General features: G+C 37.7%; 1 long non-coding RNA gene across 2 annotated transcripts in view; it reads left to right on the forward strand.

The window, feature by feature from the left end:
- The first annotated feature begins 6,582 nt into the window (after nt 1-6,582).
- LOC138686376 (uncharacterized) overlaps nt 6,583-24,508 on the forward strand; it is a 38,872-nt gene continuing 20,946 nt past the window's right edge. For both annotated transcript variants that reach the window (XR_011325716.1, XR_011325715.1), the window contains exon 1: nt 6,583-6,705. This is a non-coding gene — a long non-coding RNA (uncharacterized lncRNA). The remainder of the gene's footprint in view (nt 6,706-24,508) is intronic.

Here is a 24,508-nt window from a genome sequence, read left to right on the forward strand (position 1 = left end):
GGCTAAATAACAGCAAAGTGCAAGATTCAGCAAGATAGAGTGTGCATATATATGGCAAACTCTCTTCCTCTGGTATCTCAGAGGGTTCCTTAAAACTAATATGAGGAAAATGTCATCCAGTCCAGGTAACCTATGTTTCTGATTTATCAGTCAGTTAGTTTCACTTAGTTTTGATTGATTATACTTAAGCTTCATTGATTATTGAGAGTGAACTAGTTTCAATTATTTTACTAATACTGCCATATGACTAATAAGTGTTATACTGTAAGGCAGCCAATGTTTCTTACGTGCGTTAGCACATCAGCAATACCAAGAAACAGGAACCTCAGTTTAAAGCTTAAAACACATTTCTGCTAAGGCATACAGAAAAATTACATCATTATGTCATAATCCTATTCCTAGGAGAAGGATGAGATCCAGACAGGACATAGTGAGAAAGGAGGGTGTGGTGGGTTGACCCTGGCTGGACACCAGGTGCCCACCAAAGCCGTTCTATCACTCCCCCTCCTTCAGCTGGACAGGGGAGAGAAAATATAACAAAGAGCTTGTGGGTCGAGATAAGGACAGGAGAGATCATTCACCAATTACCATCATGGGCAAAACAGACAGCTTGGGGAAAAGTAACTCAATTTATTGCCAGTCAACCAGAGTAGGGTAATGAGAAATAAACCCAAATCTCAGAACACCTTCCCTCCACCCCTTCCTTCTTCCCGGGCACAACTTCACTCCCAGATTCTCTACCAAGCCCCCCAGCGGCACAGGGGGATGGGGATGGTGTTTATGGTCAGTTCATCACACGTTATTTTCTGCCGCTTCATCCTCCTCAGGGTGAGAACTCATCACACTCTTCCCCTGCTCCAGCGTGGGGTCCCTCCCACGGGAGACAGTCCTCCACAAACTTCTCCAATGTGGGTCCTTCCCACGGGCTGCAGTTCTTCATGAACTGCTCCAGCATGGGTCCTTTCCATGGGCTGCAGTCCTTCAGGAGCACAATGCTCCAGCGTGGGTCCCCCACGGGGTCACAAGTCCTGCCAGAAAACCTGCTCTGTGGGCTCCTCTCTCCACAGATCTGCAGGTCCTGCCAGGAGCCTGCTCCAGCGTGGGCTTCCCACGGGGTCACAGCCTCCTTCGGGCATCCACCTGCTCTGGCGTGGGGTCTTCCCTGGGCTGCAGGTGGATATCTGCTCCACCATGGACCTCCCTGGGCTGCAGGGGGACAGCCTGCCTCACCAGGGTCTTCACCACGGGCTGCAGGGGAATCTCTGCTCTGGCGCCTGGAGCATCTCCTCCCCCTCCTTCTTCACTGACCTTGGTGTCCGGAGGGTTGTTTGTCTTACATGTTCTCACTCCTCTCTCCGGCTGCCGTTTCCGTCTGTCCCAACTTTTCTTCCTTCTTAAAAATGTTATCACAGAGGCGTTACCACTATCGCTGATTGGCTTGGCCTTGGCCGGCGGCGGGTCCGTCTTAGAGCCGGCTGGTATTGGCTCTCTCTCAAACATAGGGGAAGCTTCCAGCAGCTTCTTACAGAAGTCACCCCTGTAACTCCCCCGCTACCAAAACCTTGCCACACAAAGCCAATACAGAGGGGATGATTTTGCCACAGGTGGGAAGTACCAAGTCACTGAGAGGAGCCCCTCTGACCAGTGTCCACCTAGGAACTCCTGAGGGTTTCTCAGCCATGAGGCAGGAGAAAGCAACAGGCTGAGTAACTAGCGAAGACCCTGAAACACCTTACACATTAAGCAGGATTTTGAACATGCATTTATAATGATCAATGCAAAATAGAGGAATAACAGTGCTACTAGAGAGTGGTAGGGCTGGAGGGGAAAGGAAGGTGAGAGGTCATTTGGTTCATCTGCCTGTGGTGAGCAACTGCTCTCCTGTTTCCTGACAGAATGCTGTCTTAAATTCTGAAAGCTTCTTAAGGCTTTTTCATACTCAGTAATACTGACTCTGCAGTTATTCCAGACAACAAAGTTAAGTTTCCTTCACCTTTCTGTTGAAAAGGTCTCCAAAGACTGTCCCTGAGTATTGGTTTAAGGCTATTAATTCTTGTCCCCTCCATCATAGACAGGTAGACCAGATGGCTGATCAGCAGCAGTCTTTTAAGTATTCAAATATTGCTACACCCTTCTTAGCCTTCTTGGACTAATTAAGACCCTTTTAAAAATAGTATTGTTCATGTAGGTCATGTTTCCCAAGCTTTTTCTCTCCTCTTGACTCTTTGCATCACCCAAAGATAGCCACAGTCATCTAGCAGTCTTCCCCATGTTGAATGAAGCAGAGTATTTCCTAAGGCTTAAGTTTATATAAACCAATAAAATTGGTTTATTCACATGTGAAGGCAATTTTTGATCCATGTCCATCTCAAGATGCATAACAATCTCAATTTTCCAGTCCCTCTTTGCAATATTGTTACCTATTGATACCTAACCCAGCTGTTCCCCACTTTATATTCATGCACTCTTTTTCTCTAGAGTTTGTGTAGTAAAAGGTATTGACAGAATGGCAGGCTAAGAAGAGACAATGGAAACAAGAAAGAGAAATAACTGAAGGAATGCCAAAGCTGTTGCTCATTTACAACTGGAGACAGTTACAAGAACTTAGGCTTTTACTAGTTCAATATCTAATACTGGCTCTCCCTTGTCTTTTTTTTTTTTTTTTTTTTAGACAGTAATTAATGCTTGCAGAAATACTTACGATATAGTTGATAAAGAGGAGTCTTTGTGTATATTGCAGCTTGGTAGCAGTTCATTTGTTCTGTTAACCCCATTTTATTATTCTTTCCTTTCACTGTACTTTTACTTTTTTTCTTTTTTTCTATTTTTAAAATTTTATGTCTTGATTCCTACAAATGAATATAGTGATTTGCATTGACCCTTCCCATTGCCTGGATTACTATTAGTCAGAGTATGTTGGATTATAAATTGTAGAAGTCCCTTTGTCTTGTGTTAACAGGTTATGACATAGTTTTTCTTCTTCTTCTCTAGCTTGGGCACATGTTGAATTTTTGATAAAATATTAAAATAAAAATCAGACAGTAAAATAAGTATTTAAACTATAAAGATGAATACCACTATTTCATAGAGAGACAGATGTCCTTTCTTGTAATGAAATCAGACAATGAGGTGACTGTTACAGAAAAGAGAAAGAGAGTAATCTGAAAGGTATTTCAGCAAACCATTGTTGCTCTCCTGTAGTCAGTAGACTAACATTGCACTTGTATGGCAATGGAAAGTTTGCCATGGATAAGATGATAATGTGTTCCAGTGCAATAAAATGTTCTAACATGATAAAAATTTGGCAGCACTCACAGCCTTCCCTCCTCTAAGCATAATGATCAGCAATCACTAGTCTCTCTTCTGCCTTGTTCTTGTAAAAAGCAAGCCAACACCCCAAGAAGCGAAATATTTGTGATTTGCTTCATGAGAATGTGTTAAAGCAAGTAGAAATGTCTCTGAGCAGAAGTTGGAGCAAGGAGTTAAAGGAGTTAAAGTTTTTCCAAGAGGAAATGTGTGGTAACCTAAAGGAACACGGCACAGAGCTATCACTGGGACTTGCTGACAGAAATAACTGATACAGTGAATCTAGTCCAAGGTCTGCATGCAGAGCAATATTTGTATGCAGAGGAGGAGCAATCAGACTCCTTTGTGCTCTCTGGTAAGCTTGAATCCCAGACCATGTTCACGTAACCTGAGCCTGAGATAATGTTTCAAAATCACCTGACATTCACAGCTTTGCAAATTTTCAATATACTACGCAGGTGAGACAGTCACTTTAGCTGTGTTTCATGCTGGGATTGGTGCCCAAACCAACTAACCCCATGGATGGAGACTGCGGAACAAGTCCATGGTCTAGCAGGGAAGTGAAACCCGGTGAAATCTGCAGAATTTCACCTCTCTAAAATGCACACAAGCACTTGTGCTCACTTTGCCAAGTAACTACATCATTTTTGTAGGATTAACCGGGTAGCGGCTTAAAAGCACCTGAAAAATCACAGAACGATGTCAGCCATGGTTTTGTAATGACTCATAAGAGCTGTCTTTTATGAAAACAAGCAAACAAAAAAAGGCACCTGGCCTTCAGCTCCCAGACAGGACAAGTCAGGAATCCCAATCTGCTCCCACGCTGGAATTTTCTAATGCTATACTTGGCAGTGCTAAGGGAGTTTAATGTAGTGGAGGTAATCTGCACACTAGCCAAACCCTTCAATGCATCAGCAACTGACACAGTTCATGCCTCTGGAGTTTAGTTTTAAAATGCCATCAATTAAAAACAGGGAGGGGGGACTTAATTACTCGCAAGTTTTGCTATGCTTCTGAGGCACAGAATAAGATTTTTATGAACTGCAGAAGGAGGAAAAACATTGTTTTTTAATGACCTTTTGGAAGAAAATCAGTTTGCAAAGCAAGGAAACAATTTTTGAAAGATATGTGGGCCTCAGGGAGTTTGAAACAAAGAGAACTGAAGTCTAATTCATTGAAAAAGTAGTTTGGGGTCAGCATATTCAGAAGATACTTGTACACTCACTATCTCTCAGTAAGTCTGGTGTTATAGTACAACTTGCTGCTGTTTTGTGGCTCTTAGGAAGGAATAAATTACGTGCATCTTATACTAATTTCCAGTATAAGACCTGTGGTAAATAATATGAAGTTTTCCTCTACCATTCTACACTGTCCAATGCTATGAAATGATGCTAATGACCAATTATTTCTGCATGGGCTATTTGTAGAAATGAAATTTATTTTAATGTTAACATTTCTGTGAAAGAGTGCACAAAGTGTTCTGCTGTAGTATATCATCAAGTGATACTGAGTGGTTCTATAATTTAAATAACTTTAGCTAGAATGTCTCTGCTTAAATAGATCATGTTTCTGTGCCATTTTACTTCATTGACTGAAAAATCCCACACTAATTTCTGAGCTGCTTGGGAACTAATTAATTTTAAATCTGTTTAACTGTTATACAAGTTAAAGTAATAATCTGTTGAAAGTAATTGCAGTGGAAAATTTTTAATTTAAAGTTCCAGAAAGCAATACCTACACTTTTAACATCACCAAACTATGTGTCCTATTAATGCACATAATCTCAGTTTCCATTAGCTGACAAAAGTATGAAAATAGAAAGGAAGTATATAAAGCCAAAAAGAAAGGGAGAACTCACAAGAAATGGAAAATGTGCTGTAGGAAAATTTAATTGGCAGTACAGTAATGCAGGACTCAGTTGTCACAGGAACTATAACAAGATAAAGCAATAGTCCACTGGGCTGCTACACTGACAGAACTTTTTAAGATCTAGTCTTTACACTGATGCATTCTTTTTGGTAATGTTCTGTGAAATTGCATACTGTATTATGGCTGCTTTTCAGCAAAGTGATGGAATATAGAATGTATGAATAAATCTCCCTCCGCTGAAAAACAGCAAGTTACCTGCTGATACCCATCAACTACACAGTTACCTGAGAGGATGTTAAAACTGTGTGCAATGTTTCTTTAAACATCTGAGACAAACTCAGATGACAAACTTGCCTGGGGACGATTTTAGATAAAAGCTGTAGAATGAAGAAAGGGGGAATATAGGAAGTTTAGGAATAATATCTGTCAACTTTTCTAGATGTGCAGAATTCTACATTACTCTAGGTCCAAAAAGATGGTCAAAGAAAAAAAACCAAAACCATCGTTAAGGACTCTAAATGTCAACCTGTGGGAAGATAAAATTTCACCTTATTACTACCAGCCTCTACTGACTTTTAGATTCAGTGGCATGGCAGAGAGGGCAAAATACACTGAGAGTTTTGCAAGTGTAACTTTGAATATTAACCTCAGAAAACTACAGATTATTACCAGAATAAACTCAGCTGCTTATGAATTTTTAGAAGCAGAAGCTGAGTGGCCATACAGATCATAGAGGTAAAAAGTCATTGTTAGCTACCTGCTTACGAGACCCTAAAGTTGTGGGGGAGAGGAGGGAGAGGGGAAAGCAGGAGGATTGCACTGAGGATAGTTCAGCTACTTGTTACTGCTTCTAAATACATCTGAAAAAATAAAGCCATTGGGCAACCCAGTAAGGAAAAACTTGTGTCAGGTGAAGCAAATTTAAAAGAATGACTGAAGGAAATGTTGCAAAGTGCTATCATTAAAATATTATTTTTTTTTAACCAGAAAATGAGAGAAATAGTTACACATAAGTCTATGATATTTTTTGATGCTCAGGGAGAGACCTTTAAGGAAATGTTTCAGGCCTGAAAAAATTATTACAGTCAGGCTTTAGATCTCTTAGAAATGGATTTATAAAGAAACTGCTGACACTACCTGAGCTATAGTTGAACAAATTGCTTCTGTCCTGGTGTAATGAATAACCTCAGCATCAGGGAGCTTTCCTTTCATACAGAAAGGAAAAAAAGACTGATTTCCTATTTTTAAACTTCCTTTCATCTATCCATCTTTCTTTTTTTTTTTCCTTTATGCAAGGTATCTGCATACCTTAATGTCCTATTATTCAGAAGTTGTGCAACAGTCCTGTGACATTTTATCTCCATAGTAGTACTTTGCATAAGACCTGTCTGGTTATTATCTCTGCCACCCAAGAGCTTAAAGTGTTGCTCTCTTTAGCACATAGCCACTATCTGAGGCTCACGTGCACTAGCTATCTCACATTCACAAAATGTATGGGGTTCCAGTAGGATGAGAACAGTCTATACAGAGGTAAATTAGCCTATTTTCTTCATAATTACTTGAACATCTTCATTCTGGAAGGGTCTGAAAACAGTTAGTGTATCATGTAATGGATGGGTTGAGTTGACTCTGTGTAATATAATTAAGGGTGGGAAAACAAGCATCAACATTTCCATCATTTCAGGTGAGAGGTTCAGTTTATTCTGATTTTATGACCTGGTCATAAACTGGCTGTGTCAGATGGAAACTATCATACTGCAGCTTATTTACAGGTCCTCCAAATTTACTGGGGAGAAACTTATGTGATGTCTCTTTAAAGAAATTATAAAAAATATGCATTATGGGAGCAGTTTATATGTTTAGAGTAACCAAGTTAATTTAAATAAAAATAAACAGCCAGCATACAGTAAAGCCTGATAGGAAAAACTGCAATATTCCCTCCATTTTTGGAAGCAATGTGAAAGCAAATGTTATGCTAGCAGTGAGCCACATTCCAGGCACTGATATCAGTGAAGAATTCCCACTGTCATTGGCGAAACTGCAGTCATGTGTCTGTGGGAAAATTATTTTTTAAGGACCGAAATACGATCTTGTAATGCCACTTGGAGTGTTTGCAATACCTTGCCATCTATTTTTATGAGTCTAGCAATAGATGTGGTGTTTAGTAGGCCCTCCTGAAAGAATAGTTGAACTAATCCAATTACTTCTGAAACATTTATTGTGTGATACGGTCTCAATTCAAAGGCTTGCTAAGGTATCTTCTTATCTTACCTACCCAGAGGAAAATAATGGCAATCGAAGTATATATAGTGCACACAGGCAGAATATTAGCTTCATTGAGCATCGATCAAATAAGGTCCAAAATAAGTTTTCAGTCTGTCCCAAGAGACATTAGAGACATGGTTTTAGTCTGTATTTGAAAGCATCAGACTTACAAGTGTTCTTTATGGAGTTATGGCCAAAACTGCATATAGTCAATGAAATAAATTCTTACAAGGTTTCAGCTGTCTAGGATTAAGTTCACATGGGAAGAGTTATCCTTTTTTTCTCCACTGATGATTGATTTGGAGGTATATAGAGCAAAGAGCAAATAAGCAAAACATATTCTTTTTGCTTTTGGATATAGGACCTAAATATGGTTGATTTTTTTTTTTTGGCCCAGGTAAAGCAAACTTACCTCAGTATAGTCTTTGTATCATTGATCTTGTCAAAGGCCTAAACCGAATAAGCTGAAGGTTTTTTTTCCTGACTTTGCAATTTTAATATAAAATACATATTTTCAGGGGCTGTTGTGATTGGAACAGGAGAGGCATTGGCACACTTTATGGTCTTTCATGTTCATCTGATATGGAGTCCTTTGCTTCCATGTTGTTCCATTGGGGTTTTTTTGTGCTGCCTCTGAAAGGTGGAACTTTTCCTGAAGTGTGACTCATCCCCCAAAAGAAAAAAAAAAAATGCATATACGCATCCTTTAATTTTATTTAACAAATTGCCTACTTTGTATTTTAGTTCAGTAAGTCTTGCTCATCTCTTTCTAATGTGTCACACTTGTATGATTGCCTAATACCGCTGAACTAAGACAGCAGCAGCAACTTGTGCAATGCCCGATCTCCTTTGCATCATTAGGGACGGTCTATGAAGCAAATGTCATTAACTTGTGAGGAAAGGAAGCAAAACTGACGAGCCCTCATTGACAAACTCCCCTCCATTTGTTCATCAGTCTTTATTAAATAGCAAATTTAATATCAACATCCTTGCATAAGACAAGCCACTGAAGTCTTTCACCATGAAAATTAATGCTGTTTAAAATTAAACTTGCCTTTGGGTTTCATTTAAAAATTAACATTGTAATCTTTGTATGCTATGTTGTGAAGCCTAAATGAATGCTAGATAATGGAAATAATGAGACACGGGAGCATGTGTAGGGGTACACTGTAGTTCATGCAGTGAAGTGTTAATTAATGTAACCAGCGCTGAGAAATCACAGAATTTATTTCTGCTCTTTTTCTCTCTTCTGCACAATGTGAAAGACCATGGAACAGTGATGTGACAGCAGAAATCGGGGTCTTTCCATGCAGATTATTCACTTAGATTTGCTGGAACAAAATATTAAATAATAAGTTTCTTGGTGCAAATGTATAATTCATTTCCATAGCTGACTGCATTAAAACAAGATAAGTAGTAAATCCAGTGAAATCTCACACAGGTACCTTTAAGCAACTACTTCAGAAAGCCAAAGCACAGTGTGGATTTCCCCAGTAAAGGAGCATATCTTCTTAAGGAGTAGTACCTTCTTGTCATCAAATTCTTGCCATTCAGTTCTCTAACCTCTGCAGTATTAGCCTGTTTCTGTGACAGTATATGAAAAGAGTGGTGTCTAGTTACTACTTTAAAAGCCAGGATTTATATTTATTTGAAACAATCTGTTACATTTCTAATTTAGCATTTCTAATTTCAGCATTTCAAAGATGTGCAGTAACTAACTTTGTGTTTGTATAATCCACTATTTCTAACCCACCTCACATTTTATTTCAGAAACAGGTACTGGTATGAAATAAACATGAGAAGTCCTCACCATTATTTGAAAAGTGACAAAATACTTTGTCCTTTATTTAAATTGTGTTCTTGAGGATTTTCCCTTGAAAATACCTCTTTGTCCTCCTTTCTTATACCTATGAGTGGGTAAGAGAGACATTCCCTGCTCTAGGTTACTGTCTCTATGCTAGGAAATATGGGTTAGAAGTGGCAGAGTGTCTGTACCTCACAGACATCCAGGTGCATGAAAAAAAATGCAACCAAGAATCAAAGAGGTTTTCTACCTGACTGCAGAATGATTAAAAACATAAAACCAGTAATAATGTAAAAAAAACCTGTCAGGGTAATTTTTTTACCTGGATGGTATCTCCTTCACAAAAGTAGATGAGTCTTTAGGCTAAACGTTTCATATGGAAGTAGTTATTTTCCCCTGGAGTTAGACCTATGTGCACAGAAAACTGTCTTTCTGGAATACCTCTGTGTGCACTATGATTTGAAGTCAACATCTATAGTGCTTCTTTAACAGAGTGTCCGGGGCTTCTGTGGAAAATGAGTAGCTCACACCTAACCACAGAGACAAAAGTGTGCAGCTGCTCCGATGCTGAATAGTAAATGGAGTCTTTGTCTAATTGACTAGTATAAGCAGAAAGGAATTGGATGCTACACTGAAAATGTACATAAAATACCTGCCTTTCTACTGAAGCCTTCCTGTGACCACAAGTATGTGCAGTAAAAAAACTTTCACTTCTAAATGATTTTGAAACTTGAGTAGAAGAGGAGCCACCTACAGGTCCCTGAACTTCGCTGTTGATATTGCATACTTATGTCTGCCAGTATTACCTGCGTCTATTTTTAGGATCCAACTCTAGAGATCATTTGTGTTTCCCAAAGTAAAACACTTGCTTGATTGCAGTACTATGTTGGAACCATGCAGTCAAACAGCATTCTCTCCCCCATGTTTTGATTTTCATGGGAAGAGAACTCCTCTCTGCAGAACTAAGAAAATTCATGACAAAGAGTTCATTTCTAATGTGGCTGATGAAGGGATGGGAAGTCCAAAACCATCTTAGTGAATGAACACACCATAAACACAGTTGAAGAAGGTGATCCAGCGAGACTGTACATGAGTGCAGAAGAGAAATGCTGGCCTGTAGAAAGAGATGAAGATGTGTAACTTGTCCCCCGTTATTAATGAGTTAGGAGCTGAGGAGAGGCCTGCGGGTTACTTTTTCCTGATTCTATTACTGAAACTATTTGCCTAAAATAATGATAAGCTTTGATGGATCACCAGATGATTTACACTGAGAATAACATTGTCTAGAAAGAACTCTGTACACCTACAAGAAACCTGGTTTGAAGAACTGTTGCCAATGAAAATACATGAACATTATCTTAATTTCTAACCCCAGTAACACATGTGAAAATAAAACTGAGAAAATGATTATTCTGAATACAGTCAAGACATCAAATCAGCAAATGCATAGTTCATAGTTTTGTGTATGGGATATTACTATGTACAAAAGCAACTGGACACAGTGGTTCCTGGTGATGTTTCACCTTTTGAGAAGAAATCTGGAAAACAGTGAGTTAATTAACAAAATGAAGCAGAAAATGCTATGTAACTGTGTCCTCCAGTAGCAGGAAGGAACAAAACCATATGAACACAATGTGTTTGTCTTAGTCTTAACACGACAAGAGAAAACATAGTTTTCTCAGCCACATGCAAATCTGGCTTCTCTCTCATTCCTTTCCAGAATGAAGATATCTTTTGATTTATGTTCAACCAGAACAGAATGATCTGTCTTGTGGAAAAGTTTCTTCTTCATACCTCCCCAGCTCAAATGCTTTTTGTCACTTACCTGGTCCTTATGCACAGTGAGGACAATCCTACTTTGGGGAAAAAATTTGATTAGAGCTTATGCAATGCAGCTTCTATTGGCTTTGAACAAACTTGCTAGAGCAAGCAGGAGGTGAGTTATTACAAATAGCACTAGCAAAGTGCTGCTTGGTAAGTGGCTGGTGTTAGCCTCCCTGAGCTCTGTTTTGCTGCAGATAGTTTCAGGGTTGCTCAGGTACAAATACAAGAACAGCAGCCATCAAATTCTTGCCTGCAATAAAGGTCTTTTATGCTGCTTTGACACTACTGTATTGCCATACTCTAGTTATAACTGTAATTTACACCTACTTCATCCTTTTTTATGCTGCTGGTGCACTGTAAAGCCAGCTTGATGTGAATAAGGATCAGTGAGAATTAGATTCCACTTTTAAAATTATTTTTTTCTTTCCTAGCCACCCCTGTAAGCCCTCATCTTTCTCTTTGGCTGCGCTTCTTAAAAGTAGGCATGTGACCATTGCACTGCTCGGCGACCTAGGAGATATTTTATGTGATGGATTTTTTTCTGAAAAGCTTGCAATCAACATATAAGCAATTAGAGGCCACTTTATTTCCTGGCAGTACTAAGGCTCCTGCTGTCTGGTTTAGTACTGGCAGATGCAAATAAGGCTTTGAAAGGATCACTGTAAGTCATTCAGACTGATGTAGTCCTTTCATTTCCCACAATGCATTCAAATCCACATGAAAATCTGTCTCACATGGTATCAGTAGTCAGCCAAAGCTCTGTCCTTGGATTGCTTCATTTATGGTAAAAATCGCATACTATTTAACCTGGAAAGAAAAGAAAATGCAAAACAATATCCTCGGAGTCCAAACGACAGAAGAGTTCTGTTATCATGATGCAGGAGTTTTAATTATTCTGAGCTTGCACCTTCAGAGCTAGTCATTTCTCAGCCCAATTAACCTGTCCTATTGTACAGTCCATGTAAGGCATAAGGCAATTAACATTTGTGCCATAAATAAACAATTAAGGAATGTTTTGATTTCTGGTTACACTTTTTGTCATTCAAACTGCACTGCAGTTTCTGCCTACAAGGGATTTACTCTTTTAAGCACTTCCTATTTCATTACCAAGTGTCTTTCGCCTTTCTTACACTCAGCAACGCACCATATATAAAGCTTTAAAAAGGTGCTAGTTCACCGATGTAACAGGCAAAGAACAGAAATCACAAGCATCCCTAATCCTTTAGTAACTTTTGTCATGAGGTACTGTTTAATTTTACCAAATCTTTAAAGAAATAGTGAGAATGTTTTCCAGTTTTATTCTGGAGTTTATTGTAACTGAGGACAAACTTTGGTCCAGATTTGCAAACTAATTTCACCCCATGCCTTTATTAGCTAATGTTTGTCCAGGCTCTGAAACACTGCAGTTCTACGTTATTGACAGGCATTCTCCTTATTAATATTTCTGACAACGCTAATGGCTTTATATCTTTCTATTCACTAGTGAATTTTGTTAGGTATAGGTACAATGTTTCTGGACGAGGAGTAGACTTCTGTACCAGTGATGATCTTGGGTCATTTTTATGACTCTGATAATAACCACTGCTTTGATTAATGCTATAATTTTTTAATAGATACCTATAAAATAATTATAATTTATAGGGCCCATAGATTATCATTATTGCACCAGAAATTCATAGTAAAATGTGACTCATGGAATCATTCAGGTTGCTAATGGAACTAGTTAATCACATCTATTAATGTCATTAGCTCATTAATGACTAGTTAATAATTAGTTAGTGACATCTATTCAGGCAGTTTATGGTACTAGTTCTGTAATGATGTCCCAGTAGGTAGGTTCCTATGCAAGTAGAACCATTGAGGTCAATAATGTCTTTCACGGACATGAGGGTTAATCTGTAGACTTATCATTGCAACATTACACTATAAAGCCACGGATGGAATAGAAGTGAATGGAAGTGAAAGAAAGGCAGGGTTTTAGGATTCCTAGATATTAAAAATATTTGTAACACAATCCAGCGTTGCAACTGTCCAAGGATAAAAATGACTTAGAACTACTATTAGGTACATGGTTCTGTTAAATATGTAACAACCAAAAGGAAAGTAAATAAGAAATCTGTGCATTGTAATTATTTCAGTATATTCAAGCAGATGGATTACATCAATATTTTCTAGCTTTCAGCATTCTATGGTTATGAAATGGGAATTACAAGTTCCTGTAGTATCGAGCCATCTTTACTTAATCATACATTAAAAGAACTCCACAAATCTTGTAAGTTCAATCATTCTCCATTAAATGCAGCCTGGATATTGAAATTCACCACTCTTTCAAATAATAAATGCAGTTTCCATTATTTTTGTTGTTATTTATATGAAGCATGAAAAATTCTGGGATGCTATTGCTAGCATGCAAAAAAGAGGACACAAAGATTTCTAGGAAAAATGTTCATTCAGGTAAGAAATGGCTTAAGTATAAATAATCAGTCTGAAAGAAAAAGCAGAAGTTGTCAGCAGATGACACATGCTACCTAGTTTAGCACCATCTTAAAAAAAAAATAAAATATGTACATTTTCCTATTGACAAAATGTACGCATACACTGACAATAAAATTAAATAAGTGAACATCTTAGCATATTTGTCCCCAGGAGAAAATCTTATTTCTTTTTGCAGAAGTTATATGATATGAGAGTAGTCTGAGCAATAAAATGGCAAAAGTCCCGGTGGACAGATGATATTTTCTATGAGAAACTGCCACTGTAAATCATACCAGTTGCAGATTACTGTGTGTTTGTGTTTATTCTCCATGAGCCATATACATCCTGGAAATGGCTTGTATTTTGAATGTAAATTGTCAACTGTGTGAATTTCAGCTCATGCAAATATGAAAACCTATTTCATAACCATTATTCAAATGCTTTTTAACATAGTAGTTTTCATTGCTTGCTAAGTGCTTTCCCACACTTCTTCCTAAGTAGGAAAACAATATGAATGGTGCCCATCTGTTCTTGTATGATTTTTATTTCAAGGCTATTTTAATTGGTTTACTGGTTCTGACAAAATGAATAGAGTGCATTTACAGACTGAAATTTCCCTGTACGCTATGTATTCTGGAGTCCGCAATCCATTTTGCAAAAATCAGTGTTTGTGGGAAAGCAGATGGTAACAAGGCAGTACCTCTAGTCTCTGCAGGAGTTCAGCAGGTGCCACACAATAGCACATTTGTGAGAACAGTCATGTTCTTCTTCAGGGAGGAAGGAGTCTACAATAAATACCAATGATATTTGATCCAGTAGGTAACAGCCTATTGGACCTTAGATAACAAAATAATTCATTCACAAAATAAACACTGCAACTACGTTCCAAGACAGAGAACTTCAAAGATTGGTATGTCTGAAATTTTTCCTCTGTTCACTAAATTTATCTCAAAAAATGGTCTGGTTTCTCTCTGATACTGAAATGGAAATAAACAAAATAAAAAAAGTGGCCACTGTGCTGTTGTTTATAGCAGTAAGTACTATGCTGTGAACATTAAAATACAGTGTTCAGTTTATCCAGTGACAGGGTTTTATGTTGCCTCTGACTTTTCCTGTGAGGAAGAAATGATGAAATCGTATTCCATCTGGTTAAGCAGTTATTCTGTATCTTCTTTCCTTTCATTGTCAGATGTTCCAGGCCTAAGGCACTTTATCAGTATCCAAAACAAAGTATAAAAGAATAGCTGCATTAATCTTAGCAACTGAAATATTAGTTTCTGTTAGAGTATGCTGACTCTGTGCTACAAGACTACTCTAATTTTCTACCTGTCTTCCTGTACTCTGAAACACCAGACACATTGCTATGGAATATCAACCTTCAAAAGAGCTGAGCATTAACCTGGCAAAGATTTTAGATATCTGATTTGTCAACCAACAAACAATACCAGAAATATGAGTTTAATCTTTAAAAAAATAATAATAATAATAAAAAAAACCCATATATGATCTACAAAGAAGCTGACTTAAGCTTTGCAAAACTTACTATTACTTTAACTATTTTGGAAATCAATTCATAAAATCATATAACGTTCCGAGTTGGAAGGGACCCATGAGGAACACTGAGTCTAACTCCTGATTCCACACAGGGCAACCTAAAAGTTAAACCATATGTCTAAGAGAATTATCCAAACACTTCTTGACCACTGACAGCCTTGGGGCCATGAACATTTCTCTGGAAAACTTGTTCCAGTGCTTGACCACCCTCTCAGTGACAAACTTTCTCTTAATACCCAGTTCAAAATGCAGGTGGCCAAGCCTCTTGAAGATTTGACTTTTAAGTGATTTTAGTACATGTTAACTGTACCTTTTGCTTAGTGGATACAATGCTTGTTGCCATAAGTGGTTCTTGGTTCAAAATCTGTTTTACTTCAGCGAAAAAGTTCCAGGTGCTTTTAATGAGTTTTGGCCAAAACTGAAGCCCAAGAAGACTCTTACGCACATACTTCGTTCATGGGATCATTCCCATCAAAGTCAAACTAAAAATAAAACTGATGTCATGTTTTCGTACTGAACTGGAACCTTGTTATGTCAACAGGCATTCTTCTAACCACTAATTTCTTAATGAGGGAGATGGAAATAAACTACATTTCACAGAATATCTGCTACATTATTGTAAAAACTGATTTATTCTAGTCCTTAAAAAAGCTCCTCAGATAAATCAAAAAATAAATCCAAGGATTTTGACATTAGTTGGCTCATGTTGTAAGACTACCTCAGGGCTGTGAGACTCATCTGATTTACAGTTATATAATTGAGAGCAGAGCTGGCCTTTTATCTTAAATTATCTCTAAGAGAGTGCCAAATCAGATAGCTCTTTTAAATCAACATGCTCAGGATTTACCATACTGTAATGTGTATAGGCTGACCCTGGACTGCCAGCCTGTCAGGAACAATCATCAGCTGGAAGCTCCAGGTCATGGGGTATTCTGAGAGTTTTTTCCTCTCTTTAACACTGGGCCTGACATATAGCTGCAATCAACAGTGGAGATATTGAAGCTTACATTATTTATTAACTTTCTGTTATACATATTTGGATTGTTCAAATTCCTGGGGCTTATCCTACTTTCTCTGAAATCCTGTTTGTCTACAGGAATTTGATTTACAGATGATACCAGATTTATTTTCAGTGACAGTGTGAGAAGAAACTTCATCGTTAACTCTTAATTCACTCTCACAAGAATTTCTTATCACTTGGCCCCTTTGACCACAAAATGCATGTTAGACTGTTTGCATTCTATCCCGTCCCTGTTCAGAAAATAGTATGCTATTTCATTATTTTTGCTTCCAAGCTAAGGGTCTAAACCCAGTTAAGGGGTCTAAAAAGACATGATGGCCCCCATCAAATACCTAGCATTACCTTCCAGATGTTGGAAAAGAAGTGTGATCCTGCAAAAGGATGTTAAACTGAATATTCTGAATTTTAAATTTTTATATAAAAATATTTTTATTGACATTCAAATTTAAGTACTTTTCTAGAAAAAACATGCATGCATACAGGTTGCTACTTATTGAAGATAATGGGAAATTGAGATGAATCAGATAATGGATACATCAGATAATAAGGTTACTACAAGATTCAAGAAGGGTACTGTCAGAAATTTCCAGGTGACTTTTCACAGAAGGAGCTTGGAATCAAAAGGACTCACAAGAATCTTCCATGTAGGACCTAATTCTACTCTAGAACTTATGCAAATACAGTGCACCCAAAGTCCAGGTGTAGAGGAACTGGAGAGAAATTCCAGGAACCTGGAGTTATCAGGGGCAAAGACTTTAGAAAAGTGACAACTTCTGGATTCAGCTGACATTAAAAACAGTTTAAGTATGTCTGTGTAGAGCAGCACATGACTTATGAAAGTCTGACTAGCTCTACACTTGTGTTATCCATAGCTCACTCCATTATTTCTGCATCCAACGCATGTGCATGATCCTTGCACAACCCGACTGAATCTTTGACAGATGATCAAGAGCTGTCACTGTTTCTGTTCACTTTCAAACTGTTTTGTACTTTGGTTTGACATTTTGAGTAGTTGATTTCTTAAACTGAGAAAGTACACTCAATTTTATCCAGTTTTTAAAGCTTTTTATAATTTTTATCCACAAAGTCTTTTTGACAGTATGAAGAAAATGCAATAAATACAGTATATAAATGTATCTCAGGTTTTAATAATGCCTAATTTATATGGTTGAGATTTTCAAAAGAACCACAGTGAGCTACAATTCTCAATTAATTTGAAATGCTAACTTGCTTACACTGTTCTGGAAATCCTACTCCTAATATGTCCCGGTACAGAAGTTGAATATAGTCAGATTTCCAATGCATTTTAGGTTTTACTGCACATCTCTCTTCCTGACATATTTTTATAGTATTATTCTGTCCCTCTCTTCACTTAAGTTACAGGAGAGTGCTTTTTTCAAGGGATTATCTTAGTTTGTTACAGAGCGGGACATGAGACTCTAAAATAATTTGATCTAGAACAATTTTCCAGGTGAGCTTCTACAGCATACTTCATCCTAGGCATGTGAATACTGGTAAAATCAAATTGTGGATGAAAATCTTGGTCCTGACACACTGCAGACTTTGAAATGACAAGGGAAGCACAATTGAGATTGAGCTGAGAATAATAATAAGTTTAGCACCAATATTAATATAGCCCATCAACTAAAAGTGGTGCTTTATTGTTTTGATCAGTGATGCCACTGAATGATAAAGGCTAAAGACAAGTTTTGTAAAGGCTTCTGCTCTCACAATGTAAATTTTCAGAACGTGATGCACAACACTGGCAGTTAGGGTAGCATCCTTAAAATTTCTAATGCATCTACGTTTCTCTTCTGGGTCATGTGCACAAGTGGTCTCAGATGATACCATGCTACTTAGCTAATTGTCTTGGGGGTTTCATGGTCTAATCCTCCACATCTGCCTGAAGCAGAGTGAGGAATCTGGCTTTCACACATACTAGGCTCTCCAGCAGCCTATGGAGTGAAAACTGTCTCTTCTCTTCCTCTCTGCTGAACTGAACATAGCTCCCTTCATTCCTCAGAATCTTGTATAAAGACCTGATGTTTTGGCTCCAGTCAAGTGTAGGACACTTAAATGTTGCATTGCTGAACCTAAGGGTTTTGATAGACAGACTTTGTGAATCTTAAGCTGACCCAAAGGTCAGGCAGTTGCCTTGTCAAGTTTTGCCACTGCCAAACACCAGTCAGGCTCAAAAGAATTACCAGACTGGAACATGTGTCTCACACATCTCCATACAATCTCAAAACACCTTCAGTGCAAAAGCTTGTATCTTAATTACAAACCTGCCTTCCCTGCCCCTTTGAGATGACACGTGAGAAGTATCTCCAAAGCATCTGAGCACAGGAACACATTCAGTTTCTTTGCTCTGTTCTCAGGGCAGTAAACTCTGTGCGAAGGACTGACTGTGTTGCTAGAATTGCCATGGCCAGATTAGTCGACTTTATTAAATGGTATATGCTTAGCAAACGCATTTATGCAAGCTTTGAGGCAGAACTCCATTTTAACAAGCAATATAGCAGATTCCTCTGATGAAAAATCAATGTCATGCCTAACTTCCCCTTTCTCCTCACTGCTCCAGATTTGTATGTATCCCAGGTCATTTGGATTTATTTAAACTAAATCTATGAATTATGACATCAGTGTAGGTTACCCCCATAAGAAATATGACTGGAAGGTGGGAGCGCAATGAGATCCATGGTGTCTTCTCCCATTCCCATGTTATCACCTTTTCATTCTGAAAGTGGGCTGGACAAAATAGTCAGTTTTCCCAGATTTTCTTTTGCGAAATGGGAACTGTAAATCCTCACTAGCATTTAGATCATATGATATATGAAGAATTGTAAACTACATGGTGAAATTTCATTATTCTCACCGTATCAAACGGCTGATTTAGTAGGACTATTAAACTAAGTTTGCACAGAGCATTGAAATGTGGTTTATATCTGTTGCCATCATAGTCACCATACATTGTTATTAGAATGACTTCTCTCCTTTATCTCTCTTTGAAGCTCAGTGGTGCAGAATCCAGGTTGTTAACAGATGTCATGCCTTGGAGCTTGATTGTCATTGCTCTTCAGTTATTTTGGACTGGGAACTTAGTTACTGAAGCAAGGGGTTTCTTCACAAGTTTGTGGAAAATTAGTGCTATTTCGTACTGAAAACATTTATAGAAGTCAGTATTCTCAAAAATAATGACAACACTGTAAGGATATAGTTATCATCAAACAAATGATGTAAGGTGTATTTAATGTAGAAAACTCAGGTAAAAAACAGTTCTAAATAAAATGTTGCATTTAAAGAGTAGTTCAGTAATTTGTTCAGTCATGAAACGGTGGTGTTTTGGTGATATATTCAGTTGTCATACTACGGCACTAGTTTTGTTTTATATTCCACGGGGCTGTCTAAATTCCCTGTTGTAACTTAATGAGTAGAGATGAAGTTTCCATCAGTGAAATGGCAGTGAGGAAGAAAGATTTTTCTTTCCCTTGTTACCGATATTTAATTTGACTTATATCAAGAATATTTTTCCTCTGGGACCCTAAACACTAAGAGTAAACAGCTATATATATTGTGGTCTTTTCCCCCTCTAAGTTGCACATGCCTACATCCTCTTTTCTGAATCGTTAAAGAATAAAGCCTTACATATGCACTAATAGACAGCTAAATAAAGACACTGAATTACTGAGGCAAATGCCTAGTAAATTGAGGAGGCTCATAAGACAGAAAAAATAGTAAACGCTAGTTGGTTTGACATTAGTAAGATAAGGTAATACATATGGTCTAGGTATCTTGGGAATAGATTATGAATTTTAGGAATAAGGAATAGTAATGTCTCATAATTCACCCAAGGACATTAATCTCTGCATGTAGAATTTGCTTCAGAAGGAAAAAAACATCCCTTAAAGTCTAAAAAGATAAAATCACCCCCCAAAGTTTAGAGGCAGCACATTATCTAGAAAATGAGGGGGCAGGTATTGTAATAATTAATCAATTAAACCATGTTACCTGCAAATACAATGAAAAAGCAGATTCACCTCCTATGTAAAATCTTTAGGCATGGTTTCAGTATTTTATATTACACTGGGAATCGAATTTCCGGAAACAATCAGCGTGATTGGAGAAGACGGCCAAAATAATTGGAATTCTAAAAAATTACCACCACTGACATTTGAGTAAGGAAATTAGTTCATACTGGAGGTAGACTAAAAGAAAAAAAAAAAAAAAAAGTAAAACCAAAGTTAACTCCAGCAAAGTATTAAAATGCATATCAAGAGCTCCAACTGCACTTCTTAAATATAATAGTGCTCAACAAGTTTACGGCTAGCTTTTACAACCCCCCTGTACACATCCTGCAATACATATAGAGTGCTGGATTCTTGATATATAATATACAACAACTATTGCAAGTAATAATATCTGATAGAGATGTCAAGGTCTTAAGGACTGTGATGATAGAAAAGGGCAGCCCAGAGGGGTGACTACCAGGTATGTGAATAACTGAGTTTAAGGTATCAGTGAGGACTGAATAGACGCTTGTGCACATAGTGATGTGTCTGTTAGGAGCAAAAGATAGAGCTCTTACAGCACCTTGATAATCCCTGCAGAGTCCTTGAGAAGATAGTAGTGATTATATACACACAGTTACTAATAACAGAAGAAAGACCAGGTCAGGGGAGCAACATAATAAACCTTTTGATAGGAGGTGAGAAAGTTGAACTGCCATGGTGTTTTCTTCATGTTCCTAACATCAAAAGGAAAGCAAATCCTTGTAAGGGAGTAGGGATTTAAACTTTTTGTATTAGAGAGAAACTTTAGGAGTAAACGGAGCCTTCGCAGTGAGGGACAGCTACACAATACAAAGTGGAACCAGTGCTTAAAGTTATGATAGGGAACTGAGAAGAGAAAAGGCTACTTAAAATTATTCATGATGCAATTTTGAAGCCATTCTGGATGTGTTTACACAAATAAAGGCTAGGTTAGGCATAAAAAAAATCAGTAAAAGTCAGCAAAGAACAGCCAAAACAAAATCACATTTGAGAAGGACATGGAAAATAAGGAGCAAGATCAGGACCAAATGAATACGTGGCTCTCTATAAATAAAGAGAAGGTGTTGTGATTTCAGCCCAGCCGGTAACAAAGGACCACCAGCCACTCGCTCACTCCTCCCGCCCCACTCTGATGGGATGGGGAGGAGAATCAGAAAGGAGAAAAGAAAAAAACCAACATGGAACCTCGGGGGTTGAGATAAGGACAATTTTCTGGGACAACACAAGACGAGAAGTTACGACAACAACAACAGTACTAATAAAAGAATATACAAAATGAGTGATGCACAGTGCAACTGCTCCCCACCTGGAACCCGACGCTCCACCACTTCCCCCACCGAAAGCCCCGAGGGTCCCCCTGAGCCCGCTCCCCATTTATATACTGAGTGTGATGTCACATGGTATGGAATAGCTCCTTGGCTAGTTCAAGTCAGCTGTCCTGGCTGTGCCCCTTCCCAGGTTCCTGTGAAAATTAACTCTATCCCACCCAAACCCAGGACAGAGGGGAAAGAAAAAGCTGGATAAACTGAATAAGTTGATTTCAGTGACAATATCAATACAACTAACATTTCATAAGATTGGTAGATTAAAAATAATATGTGGGACATTGTGATACCACTGGATTTTACATAGCTATATCAAGAGCCAGCAAAGATGTGATGTTGAATCTGTTGATTGCACTGTGATTTTTTCAGTAACTGCAGAAGTGAAAACTGTTAGTCCACAGCCTGTGTCTTTTTCTTGAAGGATAAGATATCTGGTGTAATGACTTTCATTTAATGAAAACATGAAATATTAATTGTTAAACTGGGCAGAGTAGGTCCTCGGTGGGTAGAAAGGAATACAGTGCCATGAAAATCGGTGCAAAAAGATACTATACACTAGCTAAGTCTCTGGCCCATGACCAAAACAAACAGGAAAAATTTGGAACAAATGAATTTATTATAAGTCATGATGGTCAGCTGCCAGTTTGCATCTAGAACTAATATGCTGATACATAAACCTTAAATAATAATATGGCACAGAAGAAATTTCTCATGTAAATGTTTCAGAACAATGCATTCTTAAATGGATAGCAATTAAAATATGTGCCTGAAGGAAACTGGCATTTCTGCATTGTAGAAAATACCATTATACATAGTTTCATTCTGACCTGGCATAAAAATAAAACAATTTCTACAAATGAATTATTTGGGGAAAAAAACCTTTTAAGTAACCAGATGTTACATTTTTATGTAAATGAAAATTTTATCACTGATTTGCATATTTTACTTATATTATTAATAGTTGCAATAACTTTTGAAACAGGTTTTCAGTAGAAATAGAACAATACCATTTTATGATGTTTGGAAACATCTGATTTTATACTGTTTTGATTTTCTTAATAAAAATATGTCAAAATTGACAGTCTATTCCAAAGATGTAATTATGAGAACACACAACTTTCTGTCTGGAAAAAAGTAGTCTCTAATAAACTGTCATCATTTGTCTACTTATGATTTATTGTGAATAGGTGGAAACTTTTGGAATCCATCATGGTGATTTTATGTTTGTTTTCCTAACTGTTTTTTATTTGGTAGAATTCTGCTGTATTTTGGGAGAATAATCTTGACTGAATAGTAGAAGTGAAAATACTACAAAATAAATCTGAGACCAAGTTTGGCGTTTCCCTTGTCTTTGCCTAAAGAACTGAAAATAATCACTTGGAAAACTCATCTCGTTCTTTCTCACTCATACACATACACACACACACACACACACACACGAAATGTGGACAAAGCAACTTTCTTGTTTTACAGCTGGTAAAGACAAAACCCAGGACCAACACTTAGATGATCAAATAAAAGAAATACTAAAAATTCAATGAATTTGTATTTGACTTGCCTAAATGTTCAGTTAATCCGCTATTGATTTGTTTCAAGTGAACAGTAAAATGCAACAAAGTAAGATTAGGGTATTATTTCTTGCTATTTTATTGTTCTTGCTGCGAAGCCATTATGAACACATTGTGAAAACCTTAAAATGAAAACCAGCTCCAGCATGTCTGTCCAAGAGAGAAAGGTATTTCACTGAAGTTTACACAGAACAATGCAGTAACACATATATATTCTTTGCCAACCAGGTTAACAATTTTACTGATGGATATCTAGGGCCATGCCTACATTAGCCAGTGGAGTGACATAATAGGAGTTAGTCTGGAGACCGAAATATCTGGTGCTGAGAACCAGTCACCCAGTTGCCTGTGTTTTGATGGGGTTTGAGCTGGCTCTCTCCTGGTCACAAGAACTGAACACCCACTTGCTGTTTGAACTTGTGCACATTCCTGGGGTGAAGCTTTTGGTTCAGCTTTATCCATTCCTGCACTCCTAGACTGCTCCACAACACCCAGCAAAGTGCCGTATGTGAGGGGGATTAACGACCTTCACTTCAAAAGCACAAGCCTGATCCAGATCAAAAAGCTAATGCTGTTCCTTATGGGAGCGCCAAGATTGCGATGAGATTGTGTATTTCTGAGTGACCGTGAAATCTTCCAACTGCTATCCTCCGTCAAACCATCCTTTAGCTCAACATTAGCTTCGAATTCCTTGTTAATATGCATTGTTTGTAGTGAGGTAAGTTCAAGAAGCCCCAAACAAAAAACATCCTTATCATTTTCTGACTGCCTAGCAGAAATGATGATCACTCCTCTGAACTGTTAAAAATTATTAATGATGTAGATTGCAGCCCTTCTTTTTTAGTTTGCTTTTTGCCTTCCTGGTATGAAGGAAGTATGTGTTTTTTTCATTTTGGTTTGGTTTGCTTTGCTTTGAGAGAGGGAGTTTCTTATGCATCCATCGCTCCTTAAAAACACCTCTTCAGTTTGCAACAGCTTTTTCAAAAAGATGATTTCTTCAGTTTCTTAAAGGAACATTTATTTGTCCCATGAATCAAATTAAAATTAGTTTGAACAATAAAAAAGCTGAAAAATATAATTTCCTTACTTTTGGTTCTGATTCTCAAGAATGGGAACAAGCCAAAACCTGAAGAGGACTATCAAAATCTTGGAGTATATTTTCACTAGTTTTTGATCTCAGATTTCACAGAATTTAGGACATATATTGGGTATTCCACTTAAGATGCTTTATTTATAAAACAAACAAAAAAGGGATACCGTGTTAGACACAGGTTGAAGGAAATACCTCATCTGATCTTTTTCAAACAGTTTCATCATTTATGAAAAAACAGCTATGGCAAGACTACAGTGTCTCCTTGGCCTTTGGGTTATAAGTACACTGATATTTAGGCTTCACTTAGTGTCACTCATTCTGAGCAGTCAAGATCACGCTGGGATTCAGTGACACC

Source organism: Haliaeetus albicilla, chromosome 1, assembly GCF_947461875.1.
Source record: "Haliaeetus albicilla chromosome 1, bHalAlb1.1, whole genome shotgun sequence".
Classification (NCBI taxonomy): domain Eukaryota; kingdom Metazoa; phylum Chordata; class Aves; order Accipitriformes; family Accipitridae; genus Haliaeetus; species Haliaeetus albicilla.